Source organism: Aegilops tauschii, chromosome 5, assembly GCF_002575655.3.
Source record: "Aegilops tauschii subsp. strangulata cultivar AL8/78 chromosome 5, Aet v6.0, whole genome shotgun sequence".
Taxonomy (NCBI): domain Eukaryota; kingdom Viridiplantae; phylum Streptophyta; class Magnoliopsida; order Poales; family Poaceae; genus Aegilops; species Aegilops tauschii.
This window is the reverse complement of record NC_053039.3, coordinates 390,286,922-390,296,897: the sequence shown is the minus strand read 5'-3', so window position 1 is coordinate 390,296,897 and position 9,976 is coordinate 390,286,922.

The following is a 9,976-nucleotide window of genomic DNA, read 5'->3' as shown; positions in this document are numbered from 1 at the left end:
TTGCAATGGGAGAGGTTCTTTGTGATGGGTTCAATCTTGCGGTGTCCTCACCCATTGACATAGTAGGGGTAGCGAGGCACGTATTGTATTGTTGCCATTAAGGATAAAAAAATGGGGTTTACATCATATTGCTTGAGTTTGTCCCTCTACATCATGTCATCTTGCTTAAGGTGTTACTTCGTTCTTATGAACTTAATACTCTAGATGCATGCTGGATAGCGGTCGACGTGTGGAGTAATAGTAGTAGATGCAGGCAGGAGTCGGTCTACTTGTCACGGACATGATGCCTGTATACATGATCATTGCCTTAGATATCGCCATAACTATGCGCTTTTCTATCAATTACTCAACAGTAATTTGTTTACCCACCGTATGCTTTATTCAAGAGAGAAGCCTCTAGTGAAACCTATGGCCCCCGGGTCTATTTTACATCATATATTTTCAGATCTAGAAAACCAAAAAATACCTTGCTGCAATTAATTTACTTTTACTTTAGTTTGCTCTTTTATTTATCTTTTATACCTATATCTATTAGATCTCACTCTTTTTCGAGGCCGTGAAGGGATTGACAACCCCTTTTTCGTGTTGAGTGTAAGTGTTTGTTAGTTTGTGCGGGTTCATATATTGGAGACTTGCTTGTGCCTCCTACTGGATTGATACCTTTGTTCTTAACTGAGGGAAATACTTATCTCTACTTTGCTGCATCACCATTTCCTCTTCAAGGGAAAAATCAACGCAAGCTCAAGAAGTAGCAATGCACACCCACTTAGTTTCCGTTGAACTTTCGTACACTTATTGCTCTTAGTGCATCCGTTGCATGGCAGTCCCTACTCCATGTTTTGATATCGATTGATGGGCATCTCCCTAGCCTGTTGATTTGTTGTGTCGATGCGAGACTTTCTTCCTTTTTTGACTTCCCCTCATTGATCTCTATCACCTCACTCTATTCCACCTATAGTGTTATATCCCTGGCTCACGTCATGTATTGCGTGGGGGGTTGAAAATGCTGAAGTGCTTAAAACGTACGATCCAATTGCTTGGCTTGTCATCGGGGTAGTTCATGATTAATATTTTGTCTTAGGAAGACTAAGCAAGATGGGCTATATGATTTTGTCGGGTAGCATTTTTAGCATTCTTTATTTTGAAAGGCATGATTGTTTGTTGGTATGCCTGAGTATAGATGTCTTTATATCAAATTACAGACTATTGCCTTGATTCACTCGTCTCTCAATATTCATACCGTGAAAAGATTACATGATTAAATATATTTTACGTAGCATTTCACATAAAAATTTTGTTTTTATCATTTACCTACTTGAGGATGAGTAGGAATTAAGCTTGGGGATGCTGATACGTCTCCAACGTATCTATAATTTTTATTGTTTCATGCTATTATATAATCAATCTTGGATACTTGATATGCATTTTATACTATTTTATATCATTTTTAGGAACTAACCTATTAACCCAGTGCCTAGTGCCAGTTGTTGTTTTCTGCTTGTTTTTGGTTTTCCAGAAAATCAGTACCAATGGAGTCCAAATGCTACGAAACTTTTTGACGATTTGTTTTCTGGACATAAGAGACCCTAGAAGCTTCGGGAGGAGTCTAGACGGCGAACGAGGATATGGCAAGGTAATAGGGCGCGCCTAGGGGCGCCGCGCCCTATTACCTTGTGGGCCCCACGAGGCTCCGTTTGATCAAATTGTGTTGGGGAACGTAGCATGCAATTTCAAAAAAATCCTACGATCTCGCAAGATCTATCTAGGAGATGCATAGCAACGAGAATGGGAGAGTGTGTCTATGTACCCTCGTAGACCGAAAGCGGAAGTGTTAGTTTAACGTGGTCGATGCAGTCGAACGTCTTCACGATCCAACCGATCAAGCGCCGAACGTACGGCACCTCCGAGTTCTGCACACGTTCAGCTCGATGACGTCCCTCGGACTCTTGATCCAGCAGAGGGTCGAGGGAGAGTTTCGTCAGCACGACGGCGTGGTGACGATGATGGTGATGTGATCCGCGCAGGGGTTCGCCTAAGCACTACGTGAATATGACCGGAGTAGTAAACCGTGGAGGGAGACGTCGCACACGGCTTGGAACAATTAGTGTGTCTCCAAGGGGTGCCCTGCCCACGTATATAAAGGAGGGAGAGGGAGGAGGCCGGCCTTAGGGGGCGCGCCATAAGGGGGGAGTCCTACTAGGACTCCTAGTCCTAGTAGGATTCGCCCCCCCCCCCTCTTTTCCTTCTCATGGAGGTGGAAAGGGGCAAGGAGAGGGAGTAGGAGAAGGAAAGGGGGTGGCGCCCCCTTCCCTAAACCAATTCGGTCTCCTCCCTTGTGGGGGGCGCACCAGCCCCTTGTGGGCTGGTTAGCCTCCCTCCTATGGCCCATATCTTTCCCCGGGGAGTTACGGTAACCCCTCCGGTACTCCGGTATGTACCCGATACACTCTGGAACCTTCCAATATATCAATCTTTACCTCTCGACCATTTTGAGAGTCCTCGTCATGTCCGTGATCTCATCCGGGACTCCGAACAACTTCGGTCACCAAAACACATAACTCATAATACAAATCGTCATCGAACGTTAAGCGTGCGGACCCTACGAGTTCGAGAACTATGTAGACATGACCGAGACACATCTCCGGTCAATAACCAATAGCGGAACCTGGATGCTCATATTGGTTCCTACATATTCTACGAAGATCTTTATCGGTAAAACTGCAATAACAACATACGTTATTCCCTTTGTCAACGGTTACTTGCCCGAGATTCGATCGTTGGTATCATCATACCTAGTTCAATCTCGTTACCGGCAATTCTCTTTACTCATTCCGTAATGCATCATCCCGTAACTAACTCATTAGTCACATTGCTTGCAAGGCTTATAGTGATGTGCATTACCGAAAGGGCCTAGAGATACCTCTCCGATACTCGGAGTGACAAATCCTAATCTTGATCTATGCCAACCCAACAAACACCTTCGGAGACACCTGTAGAGCATCTTTATAATCACCCAGTTACGTTGTGACGTTTGATAGCACACAAGGTGTGCCTCCGGTATTCGGGAGTTACATATTCTCATAGTCAGAGGAATATGTATAAGTCATGAAGAAAGCAATAGCAATAAAACTTAATGATCATTATGCTAAGCTAACGGATGGGTCTTGTCCATCACATTATTCTCCTAATGATGTGATCCCGTTCATCAAATGACAACACATGTCTATGGTTAGGAAACTTAACCATCTTTGATTAACGAGCTAGTCTAGAAGAGGCTTACACGGGACACGGTGTTTTGTCTATGTATTCACACATGTATCAAGTTTCCGGTTAATACAATTCTAGCATGAATAATAAACATTTATCATGATATAAGGAAATATAAAATAACAACTTTATTATTGCCTCTAGGGCATATTTCCTTCAGTCTCCCACTTGCACTAGAGTCAATAATCTAGTTCACATCGTCATGTGATTTAACACCAATAGTTCACATCTATATGTGATTTGTTCACATCGCCATGTGACTAACACCCAAATGGTTTACTAGAGTCAGTAATCTAGTTCACATCGCTATGTGATGAACACCCAAAGAGTAATAAGGTGTGATCATGTTTTGCTTGTGAGAGAAGTTTAGTCAACGGGTCTGTCACCTTCAGAGCCTATGTATTTTGCTAATTTTCTATGTCTACAATGCTCTGCATGGAGCTACTCTAGCTAATTGCTCCCACTTTCAATATGTATCCAGATTGAGACTCAGAGTCATCCGGATCGGTGTAAAAGCTTGCATCGACATAACTCTTTACGACGGACTCTTTATCACCTCCATAACCGAGAAATATTTCCCTAGTCCTCTTAGGTAACTAAGGATAACTTTGACCGCTGTCCAGTGATCCACTCCTGGATCACTATCGTACCCCTTTGCCAAACTCATGTCAAGGTACACAATAGGTCTGGTACATAGCAAGCATACTTTATAGAACCTATGGCTGAGGCATAGGGGAATGACTTTCATTCTTTTTCTATTTTCTGCCGTGGTCGGATTTTGAGTCTTACTCAACTTCGTACCTTACAACTCAGGAAAGAACTCCTTCTTTGACTGATCCATTTTGAACTCCTTAAAAATCTTATCAAGGTATGTACTCATCAAAAGTCTTATCAAGCGTCTTGATCTATGTTTGTAGATCTTGATGTTCAATATGTAAGTAGCTTCACTGAGGTCTTTCATTGAAAAATTCTTATTCAAGTATCCTTTTATGCTATCCAGAAATTCTGTATTATTTCCAATCAACAATATGTCATCCACATATAATATCAGAAATGCTATAGAGCTCCCACTCACTTTCTTGTAAATACAGGCTTCTCCAAAAGTCTGTACAAAACCATATGCTTTGATCACACTATCAAAGCGTATATTCCAAATCCGAGAGGCTTGCACCAGTCCATAAATGGATCGCTGGAGCTTGCACACTTTGTTAGCACCTTTAGGATCGACAGAACTTTATGGTTGCATCATATACAACTCTTCTTTAAGATATCCATTAAGGAATGCAGTTTTGACATCCATTTGCCAGATTTCATAATCATAAAATGCGGCAATTGCTAACATGATTCGGACAGACTTAAGCATCGCTACGGGTGAGAAGGTCTCATCGTAGTCAACTCCTTGAACTTGTCGAAAACCTTTCGCAACAAGTCGAGCTTTGTAGACAGTAACATTACCGTCAACATCAGTCTTCTTCCTGAAAATCCATTTATTCTTTATGGCTTGCAGATAATCGGGCAAGTCAACCAAAGTCCACACTTTGTTCTCATACATGGATCCCATCTCAGATTTCATAGCCTCAATCCATTTCGCAGAAATCTGGGCTCATCATCGCTTCCTCATAGTTCGTAGGTTCGTCATGGTCTAGTAACATGATTTCCAGAACAGGATTACCGTACCACTCTGGTGCGGACCGTACTCTGGTTGACCTATGAGGTTCGGTAGTAACTTGATCTGAAGTTTCATGATCATCATCATTAGCTTCCTCACTAATTGGTGTAGGAATCACTGGAACTGATTTCTGTGATGAACTACTATCCAATTTGGGAGAAGGTACGATTACCTCATCAAGTTCTACTTTCCTCCCACTCACTTCTTTCGAGAGAAACCCCTTCTCTAGAAAGGATCCATTCTTAGCAACGAATATCTTGCCTTCGGATCTGTGATAGAAGGTGTACCCAACAGTCTCCTTTGGGTATCCTATGAAGACGCATTTCTCCGATTTGGGTTCGAGCTTCTCAGGCTGAAGCTTTTTCACATAAGCATCGCAACCCCAAAATTTAAGAAACAACAGCTTAGGTTTCTTGCCAAACCACAGTTCATACAGTGTCGTCTCAACAGATTTAGATGGTGCCCTATTTAACGTGAATGCAGCTGTCTCTAATGCATAACCCCAAAACGATAGTGGTAAATCGGTAAGAGACATCATAGATCGCGCCATATCCAATAAAGTACGGTTACGATGTTCAGACACACCATTACTCTGTGGTGTTCCAGGTGGTGCGAGTTGCAAAACTATTCCCCATTGTTTCAAATGAAGACCAAACTCGTAACTCAAATATTCGCCTCCGCGATCACTTCGTAGAAACTTTATTTTCTTGTTACGATGATTTTCCACTTCACTCTGAAATTATTTGAACTTTTCAAATGTTTCAGACTTATGTTTCATTAAGTAGATATACCCATATCTGCTCAAATCATCTGTGAAGGTCAGAGAATAACGATACTTGCCACAAGCCTCAACACTCATTGGACCGCATACATCAGTATGTATTATTTCCAATAAGTCAGTGGCTCGCCCATTGTTACGGAGAACGGAGTCTTAGTCATCTTGCCTATGAGGCATGGTTCACAAGCATCAAGTGATTCACAATCAAGTGATTCCACAAGTCCATCTGCATGGAGTTTCTTCATGCGCTTTACACCAATATGACCTAAACAGCAGTGCCACAAATATGTTGCACTATCATTATCAACTTTGCATCTTTTGGCATCAATATTATGTGTATCACTACGATCGAGATTCAGTAAACCATTTACATTGGATGTAAGACCATAGAAGGTTTTATTCATGTAAACAGAACAACAATTATTCTCTGACTTAAATGAATAGCCGTATCGCAATAAACATGATCCAATCATATTCATGCTCAACGCAAACACCAAATAATATTTATTTAGTTCCAATACTAATACTGAAGGTAGAGGGAGTATGCGATGGTGATCTTATCAACCTTGGAATCATTTCCAACACACATCCTCACCTCGCCCTCAACTAGTCTCTGTTCATTTTGTAACTCCTCTTTTGAGTTACTAATCATAGCAACTAAACCGGTATCAAATACCCAGGGGCTACTATGAACACTAGTAAAGTACACATCAATAACATGTATATCAAATATACTTTTGTTCACTTTGCCATCCTTCTTATTCGCCAAGTATTTGGGGTAGTTCCGCTTCCAGTGACCATTCCTTTGCAGTAGAAGCACTCAGTTTCGGGCTTAGGTCTAGCTTTGGGCTTCTTCACGGGAGTGGGAACTTGCTTTCCATTCTTCTTTGTCGATGGGAAACAACACCTATGGGATCACAAGAATCCCTACTACGGTTGCCGGGGCGCGGGGTTGTGAGAAGAGCAGGATTAGCAGTCAACACAAGGATCGTTTACCCAGGTTCGGGCCGCGAGGATGCGTAATACCCTAGTCCTGCTTTGGTGTGTATTTGAGAGAGTTCTTGAGCTCTCGAACTAGCTATGGTGGCTGCGTATTTCAAAAGAGCCGAATCCCTGTCCAGTATGCCAAGGGCCTCCTTTTATAGTCGGAAGGGGCTGCCACAGTGGCACACAGGAGGTGGAAAGGCCTACAGTGTTGCGAGCTTATCGCTTGTGTTACATGACAAGATGCATTTCATGCGTAGCTTAGGTGTCCCTTAGCTTTACTGGGGACGGGAACGAGGCCCGTCCCGTCCGTTGTCGCCTCGCCTTGCTTCGACACACGCCCAGGCCAACGGTGCATGCGGCGCCATGCAAGCAGGCAGGCAGCTGAGGTGGCGCGGTGGTAGGGTCTTCACGAAGATCTGCATGCCACCACGCAGGTGCTTGCTGAGTTGGCGTAGAGGCCGCCCGTCGCCATGCAGGTGCCTGCCCAGCTGGTTGAGCTAGCAGCTGCTTGGGGACGGCGGTGGAGTCTTGGTCGACGCGGGCCTGGCTGTGGCCCCGCTGACACCCTCGGCAAGGGCCTTGCCGGGGGCCCGGCAAGGGTCTTGCCATGGCGTTGCAGTCATCCCCGGCAAGGCGCTTGCCGGGGGTCTTGTGGATCTCCTCGGCAAGGATCCCACCGAGGGTCGCCGTCTTCTGGTCCTCATCTGATCTCATATTTATATGGTCTTGACAAAGATTTGTATGCTACCACGGAGGTGCCTCCCGAGCCCTAGTTCCAATGTGGTTGGTTGAGTAGGAACCCGTGGGCTCAAGGGTGGCTCGCTCTGTTAGCACCGGGCAAGTTGCCCCGGCAAGGCGGAGGCTGCCCCGACAAGGGCCTTGCCGGGGGAGTCCACCTCGCCCTCTCGCTCTTTGGTATCTTTGGTCTTGGCGTTGCCTTGGCCATCTTGTGCTTCGGCTTCTCTCCGGCTCCCCTCCTCTGCCCTGCTTAGTGTGGCCATGGCGCGCGGCTCCGACTGCCCGTGCACAAGTAAAGGGGTACAAAGGTGTGCCCCTACTTTTGTACACCGACATTCTTGAAGTTCCTTTTCTTTTCCTTGCCCTTTTACTTGAAACTAGTGGTCTTGTCAACCATCAACACTTGATGCTTTTTCTCGATTTCTACCTTCGCTGATTTCAGCATCGCGAAGAGCTTGGGAATCGTTTCCGTTATCCCTTGCATATTATAGTTTATCACGAGGTTCTAGTAACTTGGTGATAGTGACTAGAGAACTCTGTCAATCACTATCTTATCTGGAAGATTAACTCCCACTTGATTCAAGTGATTGTAGTACTCAGACATTTTGAGCACATGCTCACTAGCTGAGCTATTCCCCTCCATCTTGTAGGCAAAGTACTTGTCAGAGGTCTCATACCTCTTAACACGAGCATGAGTCTGAAATACCAATTTCACCTCTTGGAACATCTCATATGCTCCATGGCGTTCAAAACCTTTTTGAAGTCCCGGTTCTAAGCCGTAAAGTATGGCGCACTAAACTATCAAGTAGTCATCATACCGATCTTGTCAAACGTTCATAACGTCTGCATCAGCTCCTGCAATAGGTCTGTCACCTAGCGGTGCATCAAGGACATAATTATTCTGTGCAGCAATGAGGATAATCCTCAGATCACGGACCCAGTCCGCATCATTGCTACTATCATCTTTCAACTTAGTTTTCTCTAGGAACATATCAAAAATAAAACAGGGGAGCTATACGCGAGCTATTGATCTACAACATAGATATGCAAATACTATCGGGACTAAATTCATGATAAATTAAAGTTTAATTAATCATATTACTTAAGAAATCCCACTTAGATAGACATCCCTCGAGTCATCTAAATGATCACGTGATCCAAATCAACTAAACCATGCCCGATCATCACGTGAGATGGAGTAGTTTTCAATGGTGAACATCTCTATGTTGATCATATCTACTATATGATTCACACTCGACCTTTCGGTCTCTAGTGTTCCGAGGCCATATCTGCATATGCTAGGCTCGTCAAGTTTAAACCCGAGTATTCTGCACCTGCAAAACTGGCTTGCAGCCATTGTATGTGAAAGTACACCTTATCACACCCCATCATCATGTGGTGTCTCGGCATGACGAACTGTAGCAACGGTGCATACTCAGGGAGAACACTTATACCTTGAAATTTAGTGAGGGGTCATCTTATAGTGCTACCACCGTACTAAGCAAAATAAGATGCATAAAAGATAAACATCACATGCAATAAAAATATGTGACATGATATGGCCATCATCATCTTGTGCCTTTGATCCCCATCTCGAAAGCACCGTCATGATCTCCATCGTCACTGGCTTGACACCTTGATCTCCATCGTAGCGCCGTTGTCATCTCGCCAACTATTGCTTCTATGACTATCGCTACCGCATAGTGGTAAAGTAAAGCATTTACATGGCGATTGCATTTCATACAATAAAGTGACAACCATAAGGCTCCTGTCGGTTGCCGATAACTTTTACAAAACATGATCATATCATACAACAATTTATATCTCATCACGTCTTGACCATATCACATCACAACATGCCATGCAAAAACAAGTTAGACATCCTCTAGTTTGTTGTTGCAAGTTCTACGTGGCTGCTACGGGCTTCTAGCAAGAACCGTTCTTACCTATGCATCAAAACCACAACGATTTTTCATCAAGTGTGCTGTTTTAACCTTCAACAAGGACCGGCCGAAGTCAAACTCGATTCAACTAAAGTTGGAGAAACAGACACCCGCCAGCCACCTGTGTGCGAAGCACGTCGGTAGAACCAGTCTCATGAACGCGGTCTTGTAATGTCGGTTCGGGCCGCTTCATCCAAAAATACCGTCGAATCAAAGTAAGACGTTGGTGGTAACCAGTATGACTATTATCGCCCACAACTCTTTGTGTTCTACTCGTGCATATCTCTACGCATAGACCTGGCTCGGATGCCACTGTTGGGGAACGTAGCATGCAATTTCAAAAAAATCCTACGATCATGCAAGATCTATCTAGGAGATGCATAGCAACGAGAAGGGGAGAGTATGTCTACGTACCCTCGTAGACCGAAAGCGGAAAAGTTAGTTTAACGCGATTGATGTAGTCGAACGTCTTCACGATCCAACCGATCAAGCGCTGAACGTACGGCACCTTCGAGTTCTGCACACATTCAGCTCGATGACGTCCCTTGAACTCTTGATCCAGCAGAGGGTTGAGGGAGAGTTTCGTTAGCACGA